Raw genomic sequence first — 10,992 nt, 5'->3', positions numbered from 1 at the left:
TTTATCATGAAAATGTGTTGAATATTATGAAATTTTTTCTGCATCTTTTGAGCTAATTATGTGAATTTTGTCCTTTATTCTATAATATGGAATGCATTAATTGACTTTAGTATGTTGAACCAGCCTTGAATTTCTGTAGCATATTCCATTTTGTTATGGTGTTTAAATCTTTATATATGCTGTGGGTAACAGTGACCTTATAGAATGAGTTGGGAATTGTTTCCTCATCTGTATTTTCTTTGGAAAGTTTTGTGAATGATTGTTGTTAATTCTTTTTTAAAATATTTGGTAGAATTCACTATTTGGTAGAATCTATGTGGGTGGGCTTTTCTTAGTGGAAAGAATTTTTGTTACTAATTCACTGTCTTTACTTGTTACAGGTTTATTTATATCTTCTATTTCTTCTTCAAGCAGCTTTAGTAGTTTGTATCTTTCTAGGAATTTGTTCATTTCTTCTAGATTTTGAGTTTGATGGCATATAATAGTTCATAATATTCCCTTATGTTTTACTTTCTATATATGTCTTAGGTGATTTCCTTCTTTTATTCCTAATTGGAATTTTCTTTCTTTCTTAGTTAGGCTAGGTAATGGTTTGTCAATTCTGTTGATCTTTTCAAGAACCAACTTTTTATTTTGTTGATTTTCCTTATTGTTTTTCTTCTTTATTTTTCATTAATTTCTGCACTAATCTGTATTATTTCCTTCCTTCTGCTTGCTTTAGGTTTAATATTCTTTCCTTTTACTATTTTTTTCCCTAGTGGAAGGTTAAGTTATTAATCTAAGTTCTTTTTTAATATAAGTGTTTACAGCTGTACATTTTCTTCTAATAACTGCTTTAGCTATGTCTCATAAGTTTTGTGTTACCATTTTAATTCAGTTCAAAGTATTTTGTAATTTCCCCTTGAATTATAGGGGAAATTACAAAGAAGAATCCCACTGATTCTTCTTTGCCCATTCGTTACTTAGGAACATGTTTAATTTCCACATATTTCTAAATTACAAAGCGATTGCTCCAATGAGCTCCATTCCTACTCCCCTCATCTCCACTGTATGGACATGCAAATTACAAATGTATACACTATAAACATATCAACACAGTTTTATAAAGATTGCTTTATGCAGTTTTTACAAATCAGAGAGGATTAGAAAAGTGTTACAAATGAAAATACACTGATACTGTCTTTTATATTTACCTATGTATTTACCTCAACCAGTGTTCTTTATTTCTTCATGTGGATTTAAGTTACTGTTTAATATCCTTTTATTTCAGCTTGAAGTTAAACGTTTTATTATTTCTTGTGGAGCAGACATGCTATCCATGAATTCTCTGATTTTATTTACTTGAGAATGCAACCTAGGTGTCCATCATCGGATGAATGGATAAAGAAGATGTGGCACATATATACAATGGAATATTACTCAGCCATAAAAAGAAATGAAATGGAGGTGTTTGTAATGAGAATGTCTTAATTTCTCCCTCATTTTTCAAGGTTAATTTTGCCAGATGTAGAATTCTTAGTTGACAATCTTCTATTTCAGCACTTTAAACATGCCATCCCACTGCCTTCTGACCTTCCTGATCCCTAATGAAAAGTCAGATGTTATCTTACTAAAGATAGCTTGCAGATGATAAGTTGCTTTTCTCTAGTTACTTCCGCCTTCTTTCATTATCTTGGTTTTCAGCAATTTGAGTAAGATGTCTCTAAACATGGATCTCCTTGTGTTGATTCTACATAGAATTTATTGAGCTACTTAGATTACAGTATAATACTGTTTGGTCAAATTTGGGAAGTTTGGGACCATTCCATCTTCAGATAGTCTTTCTACACCTTTCTCTCTCTCCAGTCCTTCTGGGGCCTACATTAGCCATATGTTGGTATGCTTGATGGTGTCCCATAAGAACCAAAAGGCCTGTTGTTTTTATTTATTCCTTTTTCGTTTTCTTTCTCAGACTGGATAATCTCAATTGACCTTCATTCATGATAACTGATTCTTCCTTCTGTCAGTGTAATCCCTTGTTGAGCCCCTCTAGTGAATGTTTTATATTAGTCATTTTACTTTCTAACTGTAGAATTTCTACTTGGTTCATTTTTTGTTTGTTTTGTTTTTTTTTAATAAAGTTAAACAGTAAAACAAAAATTCACAAGCTGCCCTGTCCACCCCCCACCTCCCTCCCCTACTCGCAGTCTTCGGCGCTGGCTCCCTTTCCTTCACCCCACTCACACAGACACTGGGTATCCAACTGAAAGAACAAAACTGCTCTAAGTACGTGGATCATGATGAAGGGAGGAGGTGAACTATGTCCACACTGGAGGTTAAACTGAGCATGTCTGCATTTTCTGGGTTCTGGATGATTTCCTTTCATTAGCCAAATTGAAAAAAGAAATTCCCTGGACCAGATGCTTCAAAGCTGAAGCCCCCAGGACAGCCAAAGAATGCCTTGAAGATATTGTTTGCATCAAAATCACCCATATTCATGCCCTCTTCATCCAGGTCTTGTTCACTGTCATAACGAGTCTTTTTCTTGGGATCAGAGAGAATGGTAAAAGCTTCTCTGACTTCCTTGAACATTTTCTCCTCCTCCTTCTGAACTTCAGCAATGGCTCCACTGTGCCGATCTGGATGGTGCATCAAGGCCCGTTTCCGATAGGCTTTCTTGATCTCGTCCTCAGAGGCATTCTTGTCTACTCCAAGAATCTTGTAGTAATCTTTCCTCTTACTCTTCTTCAGTTCCAGCTGTGCATTTTTTAGGAGGTGTTTGTGTTCTTTTGTTTTCTCCGTCTGATATACTTTTTCATAGTCTCGTACTGCTTCTTCATAGTGTTCTGTGTCCATGTAACACTGACCTCTTCTCAAGTAGGATTTTATATAAGTGTCATCAAGCTTCACTGCATTTGTGCAGTCTTCTATTGCATCATCTAGTTTCCTAAGCTTGGAATTAACCATACCCTGATGACGGTAGAGTTTAGCATTTGTTTTTATATTATTGGGGTCTATCCCCAGGGCTTCTGTGTACAGTTCACATGCTAGTTTGTAATTTCCTTCTTTAAATGCTTTATTCCCATCTTCTTTCTTTGCTTTAAGTGCTTTGGCATTTCTGCAAGTGACGCAGGCCTTCTCATGGTCAGGAGCCATCCTGAGAGCTTGGACAAAAAACTGAACCTTCTTCTCAATACAATCTTCATAATCAAGGCAAAGACCTCGTACATACAGAACATGGGCATTGGTGGAATCCATTCGTAAAATGTCACTGGCCACACACTGTGCTTCTGGATAATGACCCAGCATTGCTAAACATTCTGCTTTGAGGATTTTGAAGCGATGGCAGGCAAGGGCGTATTCTAGGGCACGGTCCATGCAAAAAACAACCTTCCGAAAATCCCGCTTCTCAAAATCCGTTTCTGCTATTTTCTCATATTCTATGTCTGCATTGGCATTCTTGAACTCCTGTTGTGCCTGAGCATTTTTGTGACCCAGTTCTAGGGCTCTCTGGAAACTACGACATGCCGCCATGGCATTCCCTAGAGATAGGTGGCATTTGTCCTCTCATAGATGGCCCTCACTGACTGCTGTGCATCTCCAAGAGCTTCCCAGAACTTTCCGAGCATCATCAAGGTGGCTGCTCGATTCCCGTAATAGCTAGCATTTTTAGGACACATATCTCTTTGCTTCCTCGTCGTCTAGCAGCTGTGGTTCGGTCGCCGCCATTACCACATTGCACTCCGGGTCAGCTGCCGTCTTACCTCTGGGACCCTCTACTTGGTTCTTTTTTAAACTTCCTGTCTCTTTACTGATATTCTTTATTTGGTGACACATATTTCTCATTTTTATATAAGTTTTCCTTTAGTTCTTTGCACGTATTTATGATAGCTGATTTAAATTCGAGTAAGTTTAACATCTTACTAGAATTCTCAGGGTCAGTTCCTATTGACTGCTTGTTTGTCCCATTGCCTGTGTATGGGTTATACTTTCCTGTTTCTTTGGGTATCTTGTAAGCTTTTATTGTTGATTATCTAGACATTTAGAATAGTGTGCTGTGGCACCTTTAGAAATCCAATTCTCTCTCCCACTAGGGTTTGTTGTCATTGTTATTTAGTATTTTTTTGACTATTTCTTTAAAGTGTGTATTATTTGTTATGTGTGGCAATTGATGTGTGCTCAGTTACCCTAGTTGTAAGCTAACAAATAGAGATTTTTCTTAAATGTCGCGAACCAGTGAGTCTACCAACCTTTGCTGAGAGGCTCTGTTGAGCATGTCTTTAATGTTTTGACAAGCAGTCTACCTCTGTCTTAGCCTTCACTTCCTGATTGTGCAGAGCCTGACAAAGCCCTAAGTTTTACCTCTGACTGGTGTCACTACCTTAGGCAACTGTTATGTTAAACAATTGCTGCTGATTCTTTTCAGCAAATATCGTACAGGTTAGGGCTGTTGACAGAGAGTGAGTTCTGAGTTGGGTCAAGTAAAAACAAGCACTGGAACTGGACTTTTCATCATGCTGCAAGCAAGTCAAAGGGTGACAGCTCTCTGGGGCTTTTTAGGAAGCTCCAAACTATTCTGGCTCCTCCAGTGGCTACTAGACTACTTGATTTCACAGTTACAATAGTTGTGAGACTATTGCTTTTCAAAGCTCCCATGGAGCTGAGGAGAAAGTGATCGGATTATGGCAAGCTAAAAGACTGCAGGGCTCACTGTTTTTACTAAAATTTAGTTGTTTTTTCTTGAATAAACATTTCATGGATTTTGCAAGCCTTTAATTCATTTGCAGAGTTTATATAGCTTTTATAGAGGATAGGATTTTCAGAAGTCTTTACTCAGACATTTGGAAATCAAGCCCCTCTGCTTCACTTTTGATGATCAAAACAGTTCGCATTTGTATAGTATGCTAGTTTTTACAAAGGACCCTCTCATATTACCTCTTTTTCTTTTTAAATTTTGATTTGTGAAATATTTTAAACATAAAAAGTAAGGAAAACAATTTATAGAGTATTCTTGTACTCAATATCCAGATTTAACAGATGAAATATTTTGCCATATTTGCTTCATTTTTCTCTTTTTATTTTGAAAGAATAAAGAAATATGTTGATTATTTTTCCTTCTTACCCTCTAAAGAGGTTACTTCTCTTTTGAGGTTCACATTTGTTAATACTAACCATATTTGCAAACTTTTGTACATGAATGCATAAAAATACATGTGTATTTATCTAAATATGTATACTGTTTTGTGTGTTCTTTAAATGATAGCTTACTTTTATACATTTCTTTTTGAAACTAGCTTTTCTTTATCATTTTGGCACTTATCCATGCTGATGCATATAAATCTATAGTTTAACAGAATAGTACTTCATTAAATTATCAAATATACTCTATTTATTCAGTCTTATACCAATGACAGTTCAGGACAGTTGTTGTGAGTGGTGTGAGCTCTGAAGCCAGAAATCCTGGGCTCTAATCCCTTTTGGGTTACTTTTATTTGTAATTTGGGGGAAATTATTTAACTGCAGTGCCTTGATTTACTCATATGGGTATAACAATAGTACCTACCACATAATTTTTAGGATTAAATTACATAGTACAAATGAAAATCTTAAAAGAGTTCTTGGGAAACAGTAAGGCCTTGGCAAGAATTAGTTCCTATTATAAACAATGCTACAGAATACACCCTCATACATATCTCATGAAATTTCTGGATAATAAAATATGCAATGTCCAGCTCAAAAGAATGGTACCAAGGTGCATTTCCACTAGCTTTTCCCCCATTCTAATCATATATTGGTGGAATCAGACAACCAGCCTGGGTCAAGGTATTTGACAAGCATATATTCAACAAAAAAATCAGTGTCCAGAATGCACATTTACTGAAACCTTCTGTAAGTTTATGAGAAAAAATATTCCCATTAAAAAATGGGAAAATAAGTGTGAATAGAAAATTCACTGAAAAAGAAACTCCCATGACCAATAGAGTAAAAGAGGCTAATTGGCTAACTGGTAGTTAGAAACCTTGTAAGTAAGTGATCCAAAGTAGCTTTAATGCACATTTCCCAAGTCCACACCCAGGCGTTCTCCACTACTCCACTTTTCTTCCAATTAATCCTCCAATTACTGAATCTCTGCTTCTCTAAGCAATGTGTAACAGCAGCGTGTTCCTCCTGCTTTTGGAGTGTCCTTTTATTTAAACAAAAACATTTTTTCTAGGAAGATTTCTCTAGGCTGAAATTAGCTAGAGCAACTTGTAACACATGGTGTGTTATCTACGGATGTGTGCATGCGTTTAAAAAATCTGTGTAGTTGTTTCTACAAATGTATGAATGTAACAGGTGTCCAGGCACACATGTGTTTTTCATAGCTACTGCTTGCAAAAGAGTTGATGGAAGCGATCTCCTTTCAGAATAGCAACAGGGCTAACACAGCTATTCACTACAATTCACATTTACCGAAATGAAACAGGAATTTGGCAACTTGAAGTGGAGTTACCAGAGGTTGGTATGCTCATGGGCTTCTAAAATATATGAGGGAAAAACCTTTTCCTATCCAATCTTTGACATTCTATGTTCCAAAAGATTTTTATTTTAACCCCAGTCTTAATTGCCCTTCAGTATCAAAATTAATTGTGTTTTCCGCTAAAAGGCCAGTGCAACTTAAGGTTGCCCTGGGGTCTCGGCAGCCAATGCATCTTCTGTAAGTGGCTTGATTGCCGTCTGTGGAGAGGAGTGCTGGGAAAGATGTGCTTGACCGAGGCTATACATTACAGTCCAATTAATGTGAAGATCACTACATGAGTCTTTCACTTTATCTAGTAACTGTCGTAATCTCTAATGGAGACCACAGAGAGAGTAGAGGGACATTTAGAATCCACTCTCTCTACCAGGCACGAAGGGGAATGGCTTTGGTTGTATACCGTTGTATACACCGGGGCAACTTCTCTCAATTTTTCTGTCCCCCAAATGCCTCTCTTACTCTTACCATCTCAATTAAGAATTAAAAACAAAAGCCAGAACCTTCAAGGTACATGTGAATATAAGCATTACCAAGTATAACAGTGGTTCCTAGCAAGGGCTCTGGAGTCAGGGACCTTGGTGAGAATTTCAGGCTATTTGAGTTGGGTTATTAAAACCCTCTAAGCCTCAGATTCATCAGTCAATAATGGGAATGAGAATTGCATCCCTTTCATAAAATTATTAGAATGATTAAATAGCCTCTGGATTTAAAGAATCCTGAGTCCTAAGCAATTTGTACACATTTGCTTTTATTACACTGTTATTTAATATTAAAGAAAAATAAAGTTCTGAGTGTGTCCCAAAGTCAGGACATCCAAGGTAATTCACCATGGTTATTCATTGTGTGGTCTTCTAATGTCAGCTTTTTAGTCATTTTCTTTGCTGCCCTGATTCCTCTGTGGTCATTGAGCATTTTCTAGGCCCACTTGAGCTCAACTCTCTCTTTGTGATAAAAGCTTTAGCATAGGAATTTTTTGACTTCCACCATGGAAGGACTGGCCTGTTCAACCCTTCTCTTGTGAGTGCTACTTGTCAATACTGCCTTCCATCAGTGGTTCCTCATGTCTCCCTTTCTTAAAGGTTTACCTCTAGTCTCTTCATGCCTCTGTCTCACAGATCCTCTCTGAGCTTTTTAAACACCCCCACTGGATACATATCAGATTCTACTGAGAATAGGGGGAGAATGTCTGCTACCTCATACCAGAGGATTTAGTCAATTTCCTTTCTCAATCTCTCACCCTTTGAGAATAGGGTCTTCCCTTCTCTGATACCTTCAAGGTCAAAAGTGGAATAGAAGATTTGAACCAGCCTCCATATCATTAATTACAGGATATCATACACTCTCTATTTCTCACTATAGCACAGATATATATATATACACATGTATACCTATGTTCTGGTACTAAGGAGACTACTCAGTGGGTTGCCACACCTAGACTTTTTAGCTAAATTTGGAACAGTGTCTAAAAAGAATTAATATTATGCTGACCAAAAATCAGGTGTGTTTGTTCAAAATCTTTTTATGCCAGGTTTATCATTATTGCAACTATATACTTTAATTAATGAATATATAAATGGATGAAATATGAGCATGAGTTGTTGCTACTATAAAAATTAAATTGATAGTTTGGGAGAGACAAGATAAAAGAAAATTACTGTCTTAGTCATTGTCTTCAGGCTACTATGACAAAAATCCCACAGACTGGGTGGCTTAAACAGCAAACATTTATTCCTCACAGTTCTGGAGGCTGGGAAATCCACGATCAAGGTGCTGGACAGTTTGGTTCTTGTAAGAGCCCTCTTCCTAATTTGCAGATGGTTACCTTCTTGTAATGTCTTCACATGATGACAAAAGAGAGGTCTATTCTTTTTCTCTTCTTATAAGGACATGAATCCCATCATGAGTGCCTCAACCTAATTACCTCCCGAAGGCCCCACCTTCTAATACCATGATATTAGGGGTTAGGGCTTCAATATATGAATCTAAGAGGGTTACAAACACAGTTCGTAACAATCATCAAACATATTTGTTGGGAATTAAGTATGGGTGATAAAACTAATGTGAAATAATAGCAAAAACCATGTAAGACGGTGCGCTTAACTTGCTGAGCAAGTGCCATGTTACTGCACTCGCTACGCACCATTTTAAAGAACTGAAGATCATTGCTGATACATTATAGATGTGGCTTCTGTTCTTCATGAATTGGGTAATTTCCATAATTTAAAATAAAATAAAGTATTTTAATTGTGCATACTTATTTTTAGGATTATTTGTTTTAAATAACTTTTAAAAAGTCCTAACACTGTAGTCAGAGAAAAGACGTGTATAAAGTTCAGAAATAGTTTAGAACTTTGAGGGGCATTCTAGGGTATGATCCCCATCAGGATCGATCCTCCTGTGCTATCTCCCCTGTCTTCCCCACTAAGCCAAAAGGCCATGTCAGAGGAGAGAGCTATGCGGCTCAGAGACATAAACCAAAGAAAATATTTGTTATGTCATCATTCTCCATTTTGTTAGAACTAAACAAAGAACTAAAAATAAAAGGCAATACAATTACATGAAAAATAGCCTTTGTTTACATTTGTTTAGTGTTCAAGGTAAGAGGTGACCTGTGAAGATTCCAAAGAGGCCCTCTGATATACTTTCAAGGACTTTACTGAGCGTCAAAACCGAGGATGACCCTGATCCTTTACTATGTGAAACTTTCTTTTGCAATTCATGAAACTCAGAGACAGAAAACCAAAGAACAGAGGCAAAGAAGATGGGGTGAAACACCAGGAGCAACTAGGAGAAACAAAAAGTAAAGGAAGTCAAGAGAACAAGAGCAGAATTTTCTGAGGGGAAACACTCTTAATATACATATGTGTATTTATAAATTCACAAATAAATAATTATGAAGCTAACATTGAATGGGAGTTTACCATATGCTGTCTCCTTATAATTTCTTGCTATATAAGAAATTATTTTCTTGAATGAAAGAAGGTTTACCTTTAATTCATGTGTTTCTGAAAGCCTACCTCATCCATGACAAGCAGTAGACTTATGTTAATTGTATCAATCAAGGTAAAAAGTTCATAAATTGCAAACGAAATTTTGGCATGGTAAAGAATCAGGGACACGCTGGTCTTGACACTCAGTAAAGTCCTTGAAAGTGTATCAGAGGGCCTCTTCGGAATCTTCACAGGATCACCTCCTACCTCAAACAAATAAAGTAAATAAAGGTAAATAAAGCCTAAGTAAATAAAGGCTATTTCTTATGTAACTTCACTGCTTTTTTTAAAGTTCTTTAAGACTATAACAAAATAGAGAATGATGACTTAACAAATATGAAAATTTTTTTATATGCTCTAATACATTATGAATTGATAAAGTAAATGTACATATAATGTTAAAAATGAAAAAGCAACTTCATCATACTGTTTACAATGAAAAATTACAAATATAAATAATTTAGGCTCCTTATGGATTAAAGATGATTTATATAAATTGCTTGGCATATAGAAGGTGCTCCATAATGTTAAGTATTATTATTGCAAGGGTTTTGTAAGCTTTGTTTTATTCTCTTGGGAGACATACACATATTTTTTGTATTATTTATATGGAAAAATATTTTCCCAGTTCCAAGTGTCCAATTTATAAATGAATTTTTAGGCTAACACATTTGAATATTGTACATTATCTACACTAATAGATATAGAAGCTCAACCTGAAAATGATAGGAGAAAAAACAATGCCAGGATCTTACTATTTACATCATCCTTTTGTTTCTGCCTGTTCCCAAGGTGGCCCAAATTTGAAAGTTGAGATAAATGTTGCCAAGTCTATGTTGACCAAAAGAGAAAGTTTCTTCCAAATCATTTTATTTAAAAGGTGCCTGGAAGTTATGAGTGCAAATAAGAAAGACCAACAGAAAATAACAGAGGAAAAAATGATCTCCACAATTTTGTATTTAGAAATAAAAATATTTAACCAGACAAATGCTTAAAGATGAAATCACGTTAACATTTATTGTAATTTTTTAAAAATAACAAAACAAATTTAAGTGTCCAGCTCTGGGGGACTAGTAAGTCTGATGGTGGTGCATGTGTATAATCTAATACTCAGCAGCTGGTAAAATGATAGAAAATTGCTATTTCCTACTATTTCCTGCTTCTTGCAATTGTCACATGATTATGCTAATTTATAAGCTGAGTGTGCATTTGTGTGTGTGTGTGTGCATCTAGAAAGCCAAAGACAAAATGTTCACAGTCATCAGTTCTAGATATTTAGATATTTTGTGACTCCCAAAAGAAATTAATTTTTCTACCAATATTTTCTGTTTTCTATATTGATCCTCTAATCTACAATTACAAAAGGAGTTTCATGGTTATGCTTTATTTCTCATTGGTGTATGTTTTCTTTATCCTGGGGTTCTTAGAAACATTAATCTAAGGAAAAATCTAGAAAATGAGCCAAGGTATAGTTGCATAACTGTAATTTCTAGGCCCTGACAGAAG

The 10,992-nt window shown here is 35.9% G+C and overlaps 1 pseudogene; it reads right to left on the bottom strand.

The window, feature by feature from the left end:
- Window positions 1–2,364: 2,364 nt before the first annotated feature.
- LOC133084981 (dnaJ homolog subfamily C member 7-like) lies at window positions 2,365–3,717 on the bottom strand (annotated as a pseudogene).
- Between the last annotated feature and the right edge of the window lie 7,275 nt (window positions 3,718–10,992).

This window comes from Eubalaena glacialis, chromosome 2 (genome assembly GCF_028564815.1).
Source record: "Eubalaena glacialis isolate mEubGla1 chromosome 2, mEubGla1.1.hap2.+ XY, whole genome shotgun sequence".
In the NCBI taxonomy this organism is placed as follows: Eukaryota; Metazoa; Chordata; class Mammalia; order Artiodactyla; family Balaenidae; genus Eubalaena; species Eubalaena glacialis.
The sequence above is the reverse complement of the archived record's forward strand: the minus strand, read 5'-3'. Positions and strand labels throughout refer to the sequence as shown.